At 35.1% G+C, this 12,278-nt stretch overlaps 1 long non-coding RNA gene across 1 annotated transcript; it reads right to left on the bottom strand.

Moving 5' to 3' along the window:
* Positions 1-7,257: 7,257 nt before the first annotated feature.
* LOC128555136 (uncharacterized) lies at positions 7,258-10,084 on the bottom strand. Its single transcript, XR_008369818.1, has 3 exons — positions 9,788-10,084; positions 8,870-9,038; positions 7,258-8,380 (listed from the first exon to the last, which is right to left on the bottom strand). It is a non-coding gene; the product is annotated as an uncharacterized LOC128555136 (long non-coding RNA).
* Between the last annotated feature and the right edge of the window lie 2,194 nt (positions 10,085-12,278).

The raw sequence follows: 12,278 nt of genomic DNA, 5'->3' as shown, positions 1-12,278 counted from the left end.
AATATTCACCACCACGAGACGGAGAGTCAGGCACAAGATCCAGGTCCCTAGGTCTAAGGTCAAGGTCACACTTAGAGGCCAAAGGTCAGATACAAGAATGACTGTCCGAAGCATTTCTTCTTCATGCATGGAGGGATTTTGATGTAACTTGGCACAATTATACACCATCATGAGATGAAGTGTCATGCGCAGTTCCCTTCTTTAGAATTACTTTCCTTTGTTGTTACTTTAAATAGCTTTTATTGTAACTTTTTCATTACTAGTGGTAGGGAAAAATCGAGACCACTTTTCTGTAGTACAACATGCATGCTACATCCAATTTTAGGTGTATTTTAAGGTATCTCTACATGATAAGGAGTTTTTTGTGGACTTAGAAAAACAAAAGACTTATTACTAAACAACCACAAAATTAAAATTCAATTTGCAAATACAGCTGCTAGAGTAAAGAAATTTGCTGTGATGGGCGTATATTGTGACATTCTGGCACTCTTGTTCCCTATTAGCTTTCCATTCCTTCTTTTTACAGTAGCCATATAGAAAAACATCATAGCTATACTGTTCATGAAAATTAATAAAATTTAGCAGTAAACCACCTCACCACTGACTTATTTTTTCTTCCACATCTTTAAAACCCCTGATGCGGACCACAACTAAACGGTTCTTCAAAGCTTTCCCCAAAATTAATACTTTCAGACACTAACTTGCCAGGAACTTTAGCCTTCAATTATAATATGCCCGGCGGGGGAATTAGCCATGTCTGACATGGCTCTTGTTCCAAATGGTAAAGAAATAAATGTGTAAGCATTAAAATGATAACTAGGTCAGCTTGAGTAATCAAAGAATGACAAAAATCTTTCAGCGTTATATCTGATTGCTACTTTGTTTTGCATTTAGGTCAGTTTTTCTCCTGATCAGTCAAAGATATTGCTTTAAAACTTAGGGCAGTTATTTGCCATTAAAAGCTGACTTTCCACAGCAAGTACCGTAACTCTACATTGCTTTTTGCCAGAATCATGACCCCTTTTGGACTTAGTAAATCAGATTTCTTGGTAAAGTTTTGTGTTTAGGTTGGCTTTTCTCTTAAACTATCAAAGTTGTTGCTTTAAAACTTGCAACACTTGTTAAACATCAAAAGCTGACTCTGTACAGCAAGACACATAACTCCATCCTGCTTTTTTCAAGAATTATGGCACCTTTTGGACTTTGATTTTATAGTTTTTCTACATTTTTAGCTCGACTATTCATAGAATAGTAGAGCTATTGGACTCGCCTGTGCGTCGGCGTCCGCATCCGGATTTGGTTAAGGTTTTATATGTAAGCTGGTATCTCTGTAACCACTTGTGGGAATGTATTGAAACTTCACACATTTATTCACTGTGATAAACTAACTTACATTGCACATGTTCCATAACTCTTTTTATGCCCCCGAAGGGAGGCATATAGTTTTTGAACCGTCTGTCGGTCTGTCCGCAATTTTCGTGTCCGGTCCATATCTTTGTCATCCATGGATGGATTTTCAAATAACTTGGCATGAATGTGTACCACAGTAAGATGACATGTCGCGTGCAGACCCAGGTCCGTAGCTCAAAGGTCAAGGTCACACTTAGACTTTAAAGGTCATTTTTCATGATAGTGCATTGATGGGCGTGTCCGGTCCATATCTTTGTCATCCATGGATGGATTTTCAAGTAACTACGCATAAATGTGTGGCACAGTAAGACGACGTGTCGCGTGCAAGACACAGGTCTGTAGCTCAAAGGTCAAGGTCACACTTAGACGTTAAAGGTCATATTTCATGATAGTGCATTGATGGGCGTGTCCAGTCCATATCTTTGTCATTCATGCATGGCTTTTAAAATTATTGGGCATGAATGTGTACCACAGTAAGACGACGTGTCGCGCGCAAGACCCAGGTCCGTAGCTCAAAAGTCAAGGTCACACTTAGACGTTAAAGGTCATATTTCATGATAGTGCAATGATGGGCATGTCCGGTCAATATCTTTGTCATTCATGCATGGATTTTAAAATAACTACGCATGAATGTGTGGCACAGTAAGACGACGTGTCGCGTGCAAGACCCAGGTCCGTAGGTCAAAGGTCCTAAACTCTAACATCGGCCATAACTATTCATTCAAAGTGCCATCGGGGGCATGTGTTATCCTATGGAGACAGCTCTTGTTTGCTTTTTTACAAAATTATGCCCCTTTTTCGACTTAGAAATTTTTGGTTAAGGTTTTGTATGTAAGCTGGTATCTCAATATTTTGTTACCACTTGTGGGAATTGATTGAAACTTCACACACTTATTCACTGTGATAAATTTACTTACATTGCACAGGTTTCATAACTCTATTTTTTTTTTACAAAATTATGCCCCTTTTTCGACTTAGAAATTTTTGGTTAAGGTTTTGTATGCAAGCTGGTATCTCAGTACTCACTAATGGGAATGGATTGAAACTTCACACACTTGTCCACTGTCATGAGCTGATAAGCACTATTCAGGTTCCATAACTCTGTTTTGCGTTTTTACTAAATTATGCCTCTTTTTCGACTTTAGTTATCATTCAATTGACAAGGCTGTTGAATAGTCGAGCGTTGCTGTCCTCCGACAGCTCTTGTTTTTATAGACTGCTTTTTCCCCACTTTTTATACGCCCGTCTCTGAAAGAGTGGGGTGTATTATGTGAACACCTGTTGCGGCGGGCGGTCCAAATCATGTCTGCTCTCTAAGTCAAACAGTTTTCATCCGATCTTCACCAAACTTGCTGACAATGTTTGTGGGCATAATATCTCAGCCAGAGTTGATAACCAGCCAAATCACTCCAGGCACTCTTGAATTATGGCCCTTGAATTACTAAAAAACTGCGAATTGAGCCTTGCTGACAATGTGTGCGGCCATAATTTCTATATAACCAGCCAATCACTGCAGACAGTCTTGGGTTATAACCCTTGAATTAGGCCAAGTTCAATGACAAGCGTATTTTGTGACAGTCTGGCACTCTTGTTCATTGTATAAAATTGTCTTAAAAGTTAAAAATTGGTCTAAAACAAAGAAACTGACAAATTTCTGAAACCCTGTTAACTATGGATTTTTGATTATATGAAGATTTATGTTTTAGATAATTAATTGTAAATGCTACAATATATATTTCAGGATGTATAGTAACAGGAGAAGGATCTTGCGATAAAGAAATGTGGTGCCAAGAACTAATTAATGATGGAACTGTTGGTTGTATACAGTGATACTGAGGAACAACAACAACAGCCTGATGTGAGTATCTTACATATTTTGTAACTGCAGTTTTATTAGCTCTCCTGAATACAAAGTGCTGAGGGTGAGCTGTAGTGATTGCTCACCATCAAGCATCCTTTAGTCTGCCCATACTGCAGATGACATTCTCATCTGAAACTACTGGTCAAAATTGCATTAAACTTGCTCAGTAACCTCCTGGTCTTCTGTCAAGCTTGTTCAAATGTTTGAGCAGTTTTATGGGGCTACCACACCTAAGAAGTGACAAGGTGAGCTATTGTGACTAATTGATGTCCGTCGTCAGTTGTGCGTTGTAATAAGTGCATCGTCCGTCAACAATTTCTAAAAAAAAATTTCTTCTTGTAAACCACTTGGCAGAATTAAACCAAACTTCACAGGAATGATCCTTGGGTGGCCCCCTTTCAAAATTATTCAAAGAATTAAATTCCATGTCGAACTCTGGTTGCCATGGCAACCGAAAGGAAAAACTTTAAAAATCTTCTTGTCCAAAACTACAAGGCCTAGGGCTTTGATATCTGGTGTGTAGCATCATGTAGTGGTCCTCTACCAAAATTGTTCAAAATATCCCCCTAGGGTCAAATATGGCCCTGCTCCGGGGGTCACATGCTTTTTATAGACTTATATGTGACCATGACTGAGAAAATGGGTCCAGATGAGGAATTTTGACATTTTCAGGTTTTTGCATATTTAGAAAGTATATTCATTCAGAAATAAATCCTGAAAATTTCAGATGAAAATCTTCAAAATTGTCAATTTTATGACAGATTTTGTAACAAAGATATTAAAAATGAAAACAGTACATTTCAGTTATCCTTTCTTTCTAGTTTATTTCTCACATACTGGTAATGGCTAACAATTCTGAAATAAATATATCTTCTGTTACAAGTGCATGATATAAATAAGATCCCTTCTTAATACACAAAATGATAATCAATTAAAATCTACAACAATTTCTATAAAAATATTTCTAAAATTGTGTTACCATGGCAACAAATATATTAAAATCCCCTTTCTATGATAAAACTTAAAAAAAAAACATGTTCGCTTGAAATAAGGATTTTAAAAAGCAAAATATTTTAAGGCATATGTATTTACAAAAATAAACTGAAAATTTCCCATGAAAATATTAAGAATGTTTGGTTTTATGACAGTTTTTGTAACATGGGTAATAGCCACAAGAATAAGATAGATTTGTCATTGTTTCTTCATAACTTGTCTTTTACATGTTGGTAATAAATGATTACCTTGGAAAAAAAGAACCTTCTATTACTATGAAATTTTATTTTTGTGATGCTTACTTAAAACAGAAAAATACAGCTAATTTAAATCTTTCATATTTTCTATGAAAACATTATTCAAATTGCGTTACCATGGCAACATATGCAATAAATTGCTTTTTCTACAATAGTACTTAAAAATAAAAGCTTAATTTAAAATAATGTTTCTTATAAGTTGAATATTTAGAGGTTTGTGTATTCAAAAGTAAAATTTGAAAATTTTATGTGAAAAGATAAAAAATGTTTGGTTTTATGACAGATTTCGTAACACGTGAAATAACCACAAGAATAAACTATTTCAGTCGTTGTTTCTTCAGTTTGTGTTTTCACTTATTGGTAATCACTGGCTATTTTTAAATAAATGAATCTTCTTTTACAAAGAATATTTAGATATTCACTTAAAGTGCAAACATCTAGCTGGCTAAAGTCCTTCACATTTTCTATAAAAACATTATTAAATTATGTTACCATGGCAACATATGCATTTGATTCTGTTTTCTACAATAATACTTTAAAAACGAGCTAAATTTGGAAAAGTGTTTCAGATAACTTGAATATTATAAAGTGGTATGTATTAAAAAATATTATCTCAAAATTCTGTTAAAAAAATTAAAATGTTTTGTTTTATGACAGTGTTTGTAACATGAGTAATAACTATAAGAATAAGACATTTCTGTCATTGTTTCTTCCTAACTTGTCTTTTACCTGCTGGTAATAAATTACTATTTTGAAATAAATGAAACATATATTACTATTGATTTTTGTGCCCCCCCATGAGTGGTGGGGGCATATAGATTTGGTCTTGTCCGTGCATCCGTGCGTCCGTCCGTCCGTCTGTCCGTCCGTCCGTCCATCCGTCCGTCCGTCCGAAGTTCGTGACGCGCCTAGCTCGAAAAGTATTTGATATAAATTGATGAAACCTTGCATGAGTCTTTATCATGATATGAACTTGCGCACCTCCTATTTTTCGTCTGGCTCCACCCCCTATTTTCAGAGTTATGGCCCCTGAAATAGTCAAAAATGTACATTTTGACCTTGTGACATGCCTAGCTGAAAAAGTATTTGATATAGATTCATGAAACCTTGCAGGAGTCTTAATCATGATATGAATTTGCGCACCTCCTATTTTTCATCTGGCTCCGCCCTCTATTTTTAGAGTTATTGCCCCTGAAATAGTCAAAAATGCACATTTTCACCTTGTGACATGCCTAGCTCAAAAAGTATTTGATTTAGATTCATGAAACCTTGCATGTGTCTTAATCATGATATGAATTTGCGCACCTCCTATTTTTCATCTGGCTCCACCCCCTATTTTCAGAGTTATGGCCCCTGAAATAGTCAAAAATACACATTTTCACCTTGTGACATGCCTAGCTCAAAAAGTATTTGATATAGATTCATGAAACCTTGCATGAGTCTTAATCATGATATGAACATGCGCACCTCCTATTTTTCATTTGGGTCTGCCCCCAATTTCAGAGTTATGGTCCCTGAAGTAGTCAAAAATGCACATTTTCACCTTCTGACATGCCTAGCTCAAAAAGTATTTGATATAGATTCATGAAACCTTGCATGAGTCTTAATCATGATATGAACTTGTGCACCTCCTATTTTTCATTTGGGTCCGCCCCCTCTTTTTAGAGTTATGGCCCCTGAAATAGTCAAAAATGTACATTTTCACCTTGTGACACACCTAGCTCAAAAAGTATTTAATATAAATGGTTGAAAACTCGCATAAGTCTTTATCATGATATAAACTTGCACACCTCTAATTTTTTGTCTGGCTTCACCCCTTATTTTTAAAGTTATGGCCCCTGAAATAGTAAAAAAATGCACTTTTTCACCTAATTATATATCTAGCTCAAAAAGTATTTGATGTAAATTCAGGAAACCTTGCTGGAGTCTTTATCGTGATGTGACCTTGCACACTTGGCATTCTTCTTGAGAACCTTAGCTCTTATTACTGAGTTATGGCCCTTGAAATAGCCAAAATAGTGGATTTTTTGTTTGTGATGCTCACAGCTCAAGAAGTATAGCGCATAGAATAATGAATCCTTTTCATAAAATGTTTGTTGAGGCTATACCCCATTAAGACTGCAAACATTTGAATTATTGCCACTTATTTGTGACAAATGTATCAGTGGGGGGCACACCCTGTGTCCTACAGACACATTCTAGTTTATTGTTTAATATGCTTATCTAGAATACTAGAAAGTACAGCTAATTAAAATTTTTCCATATTTTCTAAGAAAATTGTGTAACCATGGCGACATATGTTTTTAATTCCCTTTTCCTACAATAATACTTAAAAACAAGAGCTTATTTTAAAAAGTATTTCTAATAAGTTAAATATTTGAAAGTACAAGTATTCAGGAAAGAAATCTGAAAATTTCACATAAAAACTTTAAAATAGTCATGTTCTGTAACAAAAGTAGTTATCGTAAGAATAAACATTTCAGTCATCCCTTTCCTCAATTTGTTTTTTCACTGGCTAGTTATAACTGACAATACTGAAGAAAGTGAACATTCTTTTACCATTACATTATATACTGTAGATCCCTGATTGAAATACAAATTCATAATTTCAATGAAATATAATTTGAATTATGTTACCATGGCAACATACATACTAAATTCCTTTTTCTAAAAATACTTTAATAATTAACACAACAGCTTAACTTTTGATGAAGGTTACACTGCTACAAGCTCTGGTGAAAAGTAAATATTTATTTCCAGCCAATACTTTAATGTAGGTAACTGAAACTACAACCTTTACTTGATGTTTAACCTTAACAGCTAAACACATCTATATGAACAGCAAAACAGGCTAAAGTGTTGTATATTAAAACGTTTGAATTCAACAACAATTTCTATCTTTTATATTCACTTCCTTTTTCAGTTCTCAGAAAAATCCTCGTCAATCCAATTTCAGTTCAAGTGGTTTGGGACAAACAGAATCCTTTGACTTTTCAGACAAATACTATTCTCTTATGAGTTCATACAGGTACATTGTCAGGCTTGTGTCATTCCATGTCAATAATATTCATTTGGCAAGGGGGAGTAGATTTTAGTAAGTTAACTGGACTGTCACTTTTAAGACTAACAATCCAGGTGTTTCTGCAGACATGATAAAGTGGTAATACTTGGTTATCTTCTTCAAAAGTTTAAAATATTGTGATAAGATATTTCTCCACTGGTAGAATGTGACAGGACTTAAATCTTTGTTGACCAATTGTGTTGTTGTTATTATTATTATTATACCAGATTTATATAGCGCCCTTTTCATAATAAACACGTTCAAAGGCACTTTACAGCAACTGCAGCCACACAGGGCGCGAAATCATCCTCTACTAGTACAGACACAGAGTGATCTGACCAGAGGGACAGAGTGAGACAAAGCCCCCACAGAGAGATCAGAAATCAGATACAGGCTTGTCCGGCTAACTTAGCCTAGCTCGTTGCGAATAGACAGCCTGGTTCTTTAACGTGCCCAGTGTATAGCACTGATACACGCAAGGATTGCCTGGGTTCCTCACCAGTACACCTCTAGCTGGGTGGGAAACACTGAAAAGCGTTTCTGAAAATTCCCGAGTAGCTGCCGGGGATCGAACCCCCGACCTCAGGATTGGAAGGCCAGTGTGCAAACCACTGAGCTATCCGTCCATCCGTGACATTTCTTTGATGACTGACACACTGTGTCAGCAATATCATGTGTTATTAAAGGTCTCAGCATTCACCCTCCTCCGCAGATTCTTCTAAATTCAAAAGTGCAAGTCAGATTCAAACTTTGCATGGTCTGTGATCATTGTTGAATATTCAGTCGATCTGTGATATCCTGTAACAAATAAGAAAAACATTTTATTTTAAACAATTAACCTGGGAGTCGCTTTATTTAATAAAAGCAGGGTTATCACTATTTGATAATAGATGATTCTTACAACCAATGCTCTAAAATATTGACAAACAGACTGACAACAGAGTGCTGTCAGTATATAAAATGTTCTTTGTTTGTAAATTTTGGTTACTGCAAATAGGATGTTCTAAAACACATTTTTTTGCATTTGTTGTGTTAAACCTTAACCTGCTAAATTTGTAAAATGGACTACTCCATCTTTAAATAGAGACAGTACCATTTATAGCTTATAGGGGGTTCTAATAGAAAATTTGCTGACTAAGTATCAAACACTGCAGATCATGATCAGACTGCATAGATGTGCAGGTTGATCTTGATCTGCACTGGTTGCAAAGGCAGACATAGCTGCCTCATGCAGCCTAAGAGTTAAAAGTATACACTGTTTTAACAGCTATCAAAAATGGTTGTTACCTAGTAAAACTCTCCACAGACCATACCACAGCAAGATGTTATTTCTATTCTAGCTAGCAGCATTGTCAAAATGGAATACCAATACAGGTAGTGATGTACCATGCTCACAAGTTGTCTGCCCCTTAACCAACTGAATTGCTTTCATAAACAAGAGGAAACACTTGCCTTCCTGAAAAAAGATTTAAAAGTCTTTTGTAAAAGTATCTGTTATCTTCATGTATCTCAGGAACCTTTACAGTCTTCATTCTAATCCATATTCTTGGTGCAATAAAACTGGTAAAAATATTCAATCACATAACAATGTCTATGTCAAGAATGGGTTAATTAAATCTGAAAATAATCATATTACAATTAAACTAAATTACAATTAATTGATTTACTTCAAATAATCAATTAAAATTCCTATTATTTAGAACTATTCTACAACTTAATGAGATATCAACTTATACACATGTACATGTACATCCTATACTTATTTGAATAAGTATATTGTCTCTTGTTACAGTAGTTCTATTTAGAACGGTCATTTACAATTGTTTTATGTTGTATGTAAATTTTTACGTGTGTAAATGAATGAGACATAAATAAAATAAAATATGTAGTGTTAAGCATTCAAATTATCCATGTACTTATTGAGTGCCACAAACTTTTCCCAGGCTAATAGCCAATGTAATGAAGACTTTACACCAACTGATCCTCCTCAAAACCAGATTGTTGAAATTAAATTTCAATAATGCCAGTTTTGTCAGTTTTTAAAAGCCATTCAATAGTCATAGTACATGTACATACATTGTACAAATCATTAGTGTAGAAGTAGACTTATTTTGTATTGGCTCCAACAAAACCTAGACAGAGGTATAAATAAATAATATATTGCATTAAAATTATAATAAGAGCCTTTAGCTGCATGTTACTTACCTGTTTCCTCAAAGCACATCCAAAATATGTTACATTTTCTTGAGATCTTAAAGTAAACAGACCAATTTCCTGGCTGTTGTAGGGTATATGAACCAGCTGTAGTGGAATGAACCATCAAAGGAACAAGGAATATTATCTGAAAGAAGATATATTACATGTACCGTAAACATCACTAAAAATCAAAAACTGACTACTAAATTAATAATGTGATTTCGAAAGGTTTCATTAACTTACCACAAAATACTTTAAAAGTTATTATACTATGAATCTATTTTTTAAAGGGTCATAAATTGTTTTACACACCGCAAGGCTCAAAAATTTCAAAAATAAAAAGATTTTCATTATATGGCATAAATTCCCACTATCCATATATAATCATCCTGTTACAAAACATTCTGAATAAACAATAATGGAAAGAGAGTAGTCACCAGACAGAAATAACATGACTTATGAGACCCACAGCAAAAACATGTACCATTTTATAAACGGAAGTGTCTAGACATCCGGTAGCCAGAAACCTAGCCAGTGTTCTAGCCGACCGGTAACAAGACGCCTAGCCTATCCTATCCTATAGGGGTTTTCTAGGCGTCCGGTAATCAATTTTAAAATATTGTATAAGCCTTACAGGTGAATATTCAAACTTATGCAAAAAAAATATGATACAATAAATTTATTCATTACAGTATTCATATGTAAAAAGATCGCCGAACAGCTAGAAAAACATTTGCGGAGAGGCTAGTCGTCGTGTTGCCTGACAGCTAGAATGCAGGGTAGGCGTCCGGTTACCGGTCATCTACATATTTCCTTTTAAAATACCTTGGCTACTACTGTGAGAGGGGACTTTTCGAGAAATCATGTGACATAGGCAGGCATCTATAAGTCTGCATCAAATTTATTAATTATCATAGCTACATGTATATTGACTTTTTATTATTGTTTTTTTCCATAAATAATTCTTACTAGTCTGTGGACAATGAAATAATTTGATGAATCCTGGTCACCTTGAGTAAGAAGCTGCCTGCCTTCAATAATCTTTGTGATAACCCAACTGGCCATTTTATATTAAATACACAGGCATAGTGAAATCATCTGTGTTTAGTGGCCACAAGATAAATTTCATAAATTTCCTCCGTATGTTTTGGATTCACTTCCGGGTAAAAGACAGACTTATTTCAGTGAAAGTTTCAAATACATTAGAGAATCTACATTAACAACTGTTTATAAACGGTACTTACCAAATCTCAGATCCCTCCATCATGAACAAAAGGTAGATAAACAAAAGTAAACTTCACACACTTCCCTGATAAAATCCGAAACCGGAAACATATTGAGGTTAAAGGTCAGTAATTCAAATCCTTCTTTGTTTCATATAAAAAACGACAACTTCAGATTGTCTTTACGTATCTTTAGAGAACATCACTTTTTCCTACACCTATTTTTCATGAAAGTTCTATCACAAATTAACGAAAATATGAAAAGAAAATAGGGGGTTATGTAGTTCCTAGTGAAATGCCAGTCAGTTGTGGTCTGCTACCCTAAAAATGGCGCATATTTGCTCTCGTCCGCGCAATAAACACCTACTTCGGGTTTCGATCTGCAAAACTTGCCATGTGGGGTGTATGAACATGAAAACCGTCTCATTTCATGCAGAATGTATTCTAGTAGTGAAAAATGGTGATTAAAGCATTCGTTCTACATGAATTTGCGCAAAAAATGGAAAAATTAGGATCTATTTATTATGGATTTCTTTCGACTACACCACGGAAGCACATTTTTCGACCGAATTACTGACCTTATCCCTATAAGGTTAAAGGTCAGTAATTCAAATCCTTCTTTGTTTCATATAAAAAACGACAACTTCAGATCGTCTTTACGTATCTTTAGAGAACATCACTTTTTCCTACACCTATTTTTCATGAAAGTTCTGTCACAAATTAACGAAAAAATGAAAAGAAAATAGGGGGTTATGTAGTTCCTAGTGAAATGCCAGTCAGTTGTGGTCTGCTACCCTAAAAATGGCGCATATTTGCTCTCGTCCGCGCAATAAACACCTACTTCGGGTTTCGATCTGCAAAACTTGCCATGTGGGGTGTATGAACATGAAAACCATCTCATTTCATGCAGAATGTATTCTAGTAGTGAAAAATGGTGATTAAAGCACTCGTTCTACACGAATTTGCGCAAAAAATGGAAAAATTAGGATCTATTTATTACGGACTTCATTCGACTACACCACGGAAGCACATTTTTCGACCGAATTACTGACCTTATCCCTTGAAGGGGAAACAACTGATTTTGAACGAAATATTTTGCCTCAGGCATAATCCCACTATTTTTTTAACAGGTCTGATGTCTAAATATTCTTTCTCTAGTAGGCTGTTATCAATCATGTAACAAGCAGTCGTACTTTAACGGTCAAACTTTTGCTAATTAAAACATGTGTAAGAAAGCTGCGCGCGTAAACTTGGCGCAACTTTAAACGTTGTTTCTC

The sequence above is a fragment of the Mercenaria mercenaria genome, chromosome 2 (assembly GCF_021730395.1).
Source record: "Mercenaria mercenaria strain notata chromosome 2, MADL_Memer_1, whole genome shotgun sequence".
NCBI lineage: Eukaryota > Metazoa > Mollusca > Bivalvia > Venerida > Veneridae > Mercenaria > Mercenaria mercenaria.
Note: the sequence above shows the minus strand (reverse complement) of the source record. Positions and strands in the feature narration are given on the sequence as shown.